The sequence below is a fragment of the Oncorhynchus mykiss genome, chromosome 16 (assembly GCF_057628025.1).
Source record: "Oncorhynchus mykiss isolate SJ-2025 chromosome 16, ASM5762802v1, whole genome shotgun sequence".
NCBI classification, from domain to species: Eukaryota; Metazoa; Chordata; class Actinopteri; order Salmoniformes; family Salmonidae; genus Oncorhynchus; species Oncorhynchus mykiss.
In genome coordinates, this window is record NC_143037.1 from 3,355,641 (window position 1) to 3,362,500 (window position 6,860).

Below are 6,860 nucleotides of genomic sequence, written 5' to 3' on the forward strand. Positions count from 1 at the left end.
GCAATCTCAACGCTGTGCGTTACAGGGAAGACCTCCTCCTCCAAGCACACTGTTCCAGTGTGTAGGAAGGAGCCTGCTGCTTGTAAGGGTAATGATAAGAGTTAAAAAGGGTAAAGGACAGGTGATTAGGCAGTGGGAACAGGTGAGGAGGGACGGGGCGTGGCCTGGGGGTAATGCTGTCAGAGTGACACGGCTTTTCACAATAAGGCGTGTTTGTGAATTTGTGGTTATTCACTGTTGAAGTGATTTGAACTTTCTGTCCTCTAGCGTTGTGATGTCATTATGGTGTATTGTGATGTCATTATGGTGTATTGTGATGTCAGTATGGGGTATTGTGATGTCATTATGGGGTATTGTGATGTCATTATGGTGTATTGTGATGTCATTATGGTGTATTGTGATGTCATTATGGTGTATTGTGATGTCATTATGGTGTATTGTGATGTCATTATGGGGTATTGTGATGTCATTATGGTGTATTGTGATGTCATTATGGTGTATTGTGATGTCATTATGGTGTATTGTGATGTCATTATGGGGTATTGTGATGTCATTATGGGGTATTGTGATGTCATTATGGTGTATTGTGATGTTATTATGGGTATTGTGATGTTATTATGGTGTATTGTGATGTCATTATGGGGTATTGTGATGTCATTATGGGGTATTGTGATGTCATTATAGGGTATTGTGATGTCATTATGGGGTATTGTGATGTCATTATGGTGTATTGTGATGTCATTATGGGGTATTGTGATATCATTATGGGGTATTGTGATGTCATTATGGGGTATTGTGATGTCGTTATGGGGTATTGTGATGTCATTATGGTGTATTGTGATGTCGTTATGGGGTATTGTGATGTCATTATGGTGTATTGTGATGTCATTATGGGGTATTGTGATGTCATTATGGTGTATTGTGATGTCATTATGGGGTTTTGTGATGTCATTATGGTGTATTGTGATGTCGTTATGGGGTATTGTGATGTCATTATGGGGTATTGTGATGTCATTATGGGGTTTTGTGATGTCATTATGGTGTATTGTGATGTCATTATAGGGTGTTGTGTTGCGTTGCTCTACACCTCAAGGTTACAGTCTCTCATCTTTTATACTTCATATGACCTAGTTTGGCCCAGATAGACACTCATAGGGATCTGTGTTTGCTGGAGGAGGATGGGCCACACAGAAAAGGAGGTTTTCCAGCCAATCTAAACTGGGCATGGCCAATGGGGGTGGACATACGGGGGGGTTTCCATCTGGTCTAATCCGCTTTAGAAAACAATTGTAACAACACATTGCAAAACAATCTTCTGTTATATACTCTGCCACTCACCTGTGGTCTCACCGTGTTCCCTCCCACTCACCTGTAGTCTCGTCGTGTTCCCTTCCACTCACCTGTAGTCTCGTCGTGTTCCCTTCCACTCACCTGTGGTCTCGTCGTGTTCCCTGCCACTCACCTGTGGTCTCATTGTGTTCACACCCACTCTCCAGTGGTCTCATCGTGTTCCCTCCCACTCACCTGTAGTCTCGTCGTGTTCCCTTCCACTCACCTGTGGTCTCGTCGTGTTCCCTGCCACTCACCTGTGGTCTCGTCGTGTTCCCTGCCACTCACCTGTGGTCTCATTGTGTTCACACCCACTCTCCAGTGGTCTCATTGTGTTCACACCCACTCTCCAGTGGTCTCATTGTGTTCCGTCCCACTCACCTGTGGTCTCATCGTGTTCCCTCCCACTCACCTGTGGTCTCACCGTGTTCCCTCCCACTCACCTGTGGTCTCATCGTGTTCCCTCCCACTCACCTGTGGTCTCATCGTGTTCCCTCCCACTCACCTGTGGTCTCGTCGTGTTCCCTCCGATTCACCTGTGATCTCACCGTGTTCCCTCCCACTCACCTGTGGTCTCATAATGTTCCCTGCCACTCACCTGTGGTCTCACCGTGTTCCCTCCCACTCACCTGTGGTCTCATTGTGTTCCCTCCCACTCACCTGTGGTCTCACTGTGTTCCCTCCCACTCACCTGTGGTCTCACCGTGTTCCCTCCCACTCACCTGTGGTCTCACTGTGTTCCCTCCCACTCTCCAGTGGTCTCACCGTGTTCCCTCCCACTCACCTGTAGTCTCATCGTGTTCCCTCCCACTCACCTGTGGTCTCACCGTGTTCTCTCCCACTCACCTGTGGTCTCACTGTGTTCCCTCCCACTCTCCAGTGGTCTCACCGTGTTCCCTCCCACTCACCTGTGGTCTCATCGTGTTCCCTCCCACTCACCTGTGGTCTCACTGTGTTCCCTCCCACTCACCTGTGGTCTCACCGTGTTCCCTCCCACTCACCTGTGGTCTCGTCGTGTTCCCTCCCACTCACCCGTGGTCTCGTCGTGTTCCCTCCCACTCACCTGTGGTCTCACCGTGTTCCCTACCACTCACCTGTGGTCTCACCGTGTTCCCTCCCACTCACCTGTGGTCTTGTACTGTTCCCTACCACTCACCTGTGGTCTCACCGTGTTCCCTCCCACTCACCTGTGGTCTCATTATGTTCCCTCCCACTCACCTGTGGTCTCGTCGTGTTCCCTCCCACTCACCCTTGGTCTCATATTGAAGGACATGATATTCAGCATGGTGGACAAGACAGAGGACATTCCTACATGTTTTTGTGTGACCTGATGAAACAACAATGTGTGTCAGTGTGTCGTGGTGCCGTATTAGCAGCCCCAAGCCATCTGTTTACAGCTTCCCCTGCATCTGGACCCCACTAATACCTCATAATCCTGATGATACCATACTACACCCCCTTGCTATCACAATCCCACTAGACAAGTTGGGACATTTCTCCCCACACAGAGAAAGTGAACACTACTTGTGTCACAGGCATCGCTGCAGCCATCCTGAATATAGCCTGTACGTTCCAGCCATCCTCAATACTGCCTGTACGTTCCAGCCATCCTGAAATACTGCGTTGTCCGCCTGAACATTTGTGAAGGATACTACTGAACATTTGTGTGTGAGGTAAGATTTTTTTTTGATGGTTTTTTTGTTTTCTGGTGAGGAGTGATATAGGTCCTTTGTTCAGACATTCTGGTACGTAGCCCACATTGTGTGAGGAGAAAAAGGCAACACCCTCCTTCCGATAGTGTATAATGTATTGTTTGTGTTTCTGAAAAGCTGTCAAAGAATATTGGGTTAGGGTTAGGGTTAGGATATTGACTGTTGTTGTCTTCACTACCTGAAGAAGTTGGCAAGTACAGTAATGTACTCTGTCTCTGTCTCTCTCTCTCTCTCTCTCTGTCTCTCTCTCTCTCTCTCTCTGTCTCTGTCTCTGTCTCTCTGTCTCTCTCTCTCTCTCTCTCTCTCTCTCTCTCTCTGTCTCTCTCTCTCTCTCTCTCTGTCTCTCTCTCTCTCTCTCTCTGTCTCTGTCTCTGTCTCTCTGTCTCTCTCTCTCTCTCTCTCTCTCTCTCTCTCTCTCTCTGTCTCTCTCTCTGTCTCTCTCTCTGTCTCTCTCTCTCTGTCTCTCTCTCTCAAATTCAAATTTAAATTCAAGCTGCTTTATTGGCATGAAAAACATTGTGTCAATATTGCCAAAGCAACAATGTATACAATATACATTGTAACTAAATAATAATATAAAATGGTAGTAAATAATAATACAAAAAGAATAACAATAAAATGGTAACAGTCTACAGTAAACATTAATAATTATAGTAATCACAATAATACTAATAATAAGTAAGTTACTGTTTACTATGCAGATGTTATTATTCAGTGTCCCTCAGGCTATGGCAGGAAAATACATATTTGGCTGCAAGAGGAGCCATTGCTCCTTCGCCCATGAGTATTCTTAGTTTTTCCTCTGGGTTCAGTTTGTAAAAATTTGGAATATATGTAGTCATTTCTGTGAATAATGAGTCTCTTTGTGAGGAATATTTATCACAGTAAAGGGGAAAGTGCATCTCTGTCTCTACCTCCCCTGTCATGCAGTGACCACATACACGCTCCTCTTTGGGTAGCCATGTCTTTTTATGTCTGCCGGTTTCTATTGCCAATCGGTGGTCACTCAGCCTGTACTTGGTAAGGATCTGTCTCTGCTTCGTATCTCTGACAGAGTAGAGATAATCAGCCAATTCATATTCTCTGTTTAGGGTCAGATAGCAATTTAGTCGGCTTTGGGATTTTGTTTCGTTTTTCCAGTATTGTAAACATGATTCCTTTGATTGGTTCATGATTTTGTTTATTGGAATTCTTTCTTTTGAAGCAGTGCTGGTGTCAGCTTGGTTGGTGAGGTCCAACACCATCTGACTGAGAGGGCTCGTTTCTGGACGTTTCTCGTTTCTCGTTTCTCGCTCACTGTCTCTCTCTCTCTCTCTCTCTCTCTCTCTCTCTGTCTCTCTCTCTCTCTCTCTCTCTCTCTCTATCTTCCCCCTCTCTCTCTCTCTCTCTCTCTCTCTCTGTCTCTCATTTATATATATATATATAATTCCTTGTTGTGAGTGCTGCCCGGACTGATGTAAGGAGGTGTGAGGAGAGGACTCCATGTTGCTCCACACGCCGTGTTTGAGCTTCCCTCACAGCAGAGACAGCAACAGACTAATGGGTCTGCGTTACTAAATTAAATTACTATTAAATCACTTTGAACCTCAAGCCGTGCAACTCCCAGCTAATGTTTCTGATACTTTAACAGCCAGAGATGATGGGTCTATGTTCTTTCTGTTGTCTCTGCCAATTGGAGCACTTTGACTTTCAGAGAGGGACCTCCCACATAGAGATTCACTGCTGGGCCAAGGAGGTCCCCTCCCCCACCCTCTCTCTCTCTCTCTCTCTCTCTCCCTCTCTCTCTCTTCCTCTCTTCCCTCTCTCTCTCTCCCCCTCTCTCTCTCTCTTCCTCTCCCTCTCTCTCTTCCTCTCCCCTCTCTCTTCCTCTCCCTCTCTCTCTTCCTCTCTCTCTCTATCTCTCTCTCTCTCTCTCTCTCTCTCTCTCGCTCTCTCTCTCTCTCTCTTTCCCTCTCTCTCTCTCTCTCTCTATCTTCCCCCTCTCTCTCTCTCTGTCTCTCTCTCTCTCTATCTTCCCCCTCTCTCTCTCTCTGTCTCTCTATCTCTCTCTCTTTCTCTCTCTCATCCTCTCTCGCTCTCTCTCTCTCTCTCTCTATCTTCCCTCTCTCTCTCTTTCTCTCTCTCATCCTCTCTCGCTCTCTCTCTCTCTCCTCTCTATCTTCCCTCTCTCTCTTTCTCTCTCTCTCGCTCATCCCCCCCTCTCTCTCTCTCTCTCATCCTCTCTCGCTCTCTCTCTCTCTCCTCTCTATCTTCCCTCTCTCTCTTTCTCTCTCTCTCGCTCATCCCCCCCTCTCTCTCTCTGTCTCTGTCTCTCTCTGTCTCTGTCTCTCTCTCTGTCTCTCTCTCTCTCTCTCTCTCTCTCTCTCTCTCTCTCTGTCTCTCTCTATCTCTCTCTCTCTCTCTCTCTCTCTCTCTCTCTCTGTCTCTCTCTCTCTCTCTCTCTCTCTCTCTCTCTCTCTCTCTCTCTCTCTCTCTCTGTCTCTCTCTCTCTCTCTCTCCTCTCTCTCTCTGTCTCTCTCTCTCTCTCTCTCTCTCTCTCTCTCTCTCTCTCTCTCTCTCTCTCTCTCTCTCTCTCTCTCTCTCTCTCTCTCTCTCTCTCTCTCTCTCTCTCTCTCTCACTCTGTCTCTCTCTCTCTCTCTGTCTCTCTCTCTCTCTCTCTCTCTCTCTCTCTCTCTCACTCTGTCTCTCTCTCTCTCTCTGTCTCTCTCTCTCTCTCTCTCTCTCTCTCACTCTGTCTCTCTCTCTCTCTCTGTCTCTCTCTCTCTCTCTCTCTCTCTCACTCTGTCTCTCTCTCTCTCTCTGTCTCTCTCTCTCTCTCTCTCTCTCTCTCACTCTGTCTCTCTCTCTCTCTCTCTGTCTCTCTCTCTCTCTCTCTCTCTCTCTCACTCTGTCTCTCTGTCTCTCTCTCTCTCTCTCTCTCTCTCTCTCTCTCTCTCTCTCTCTCTCTCTGTCTCTCTCTCTCTCTCTCTCTCTCTCTCTCTCTCTCAATTCAAGGGGCTTTATTAGCATGGGGAAATTATGTTAACATTGCCAAAGCAAGTGAAATAGTAAAAAATAAATAATATATAAAAAAAGTGAAATAACCAATGAAAAAAAAAACAGTAAACATTATTATTATTACACTCACAGAAGTTATTATTATTATTACACTCACAGAAGTTCTTATTATTATTACACTCACAGAAGTTATTATTATTATTGCACTCACAGAAGTTCTTATTATTATTACACTCACAGAAGTTCTTATTATTATTGCACTCACAGAAGTTCTTATTATTATTACACTCACAGAAGTTCCTTATTTTATTATTACACTCACAGAAGTTCTAAAAGAATAAAGACATTACACATGTCATATTATGTATATATATATAGTGTTGTAATGATGTACAAATAGTCAATACTGGAGAATAAATCAACAGAAATATGGGTTGTATTTACAATGGTGTTTGTTCTTCACTGGTTGACCTTTTCTTGTGGCGTCAGGTCACAAATCTTCCTGCTGTGATGTAACATTGTGCCATCTAGTTTAACAAAAATTGATTCGTTTTCAAATTCTTTGTGGGTTTGTGTGACCTATGGGAAATATGTCTCTCTAATATGGTCATACATTTGGCAGGAGGTTAGGAAGTGCAGCTCAGTTTCCACCTCATTTTGCAAGGCTATGCTCTCTGAGTCTGTACATAGTCAAAGCTTTCCTTAATTTTGGGTCAGTCACAGTGGTCAGGTATTCTGCCACTGTGTACTCTCTGTTTAACAAATAGTGACAAATAGCCATCTAGTTTGCTCGGTTTGTTTTTGTTAATTCTTTCCAATGT

At 45.1% G+C, this 6,860-nt stretch overlaps 1 protein-coding gene across 1 annotated transcript in view; it reads left to right on the forward strand.

Moving 5' to 3' along the window:
• The first annotated feature begins 2,844 nt into the window (after positions 1-2,844).
• The window catches only part of LOC118939498 (uncharacterized), a 109,657-nt gene continuing 105,641 nt past the window's right edge, over positions 2,845-6,860 (forward strand). Inside the window, exon 1 of the mRNA XM_036945979.2 lies at positions 2,845-3,002. The gene's annotated coding sequence lies outside the window, so the exon portion shown is untranslated. The remainder of the gene's footprint in view (positions 3,003-6,860) is intronic.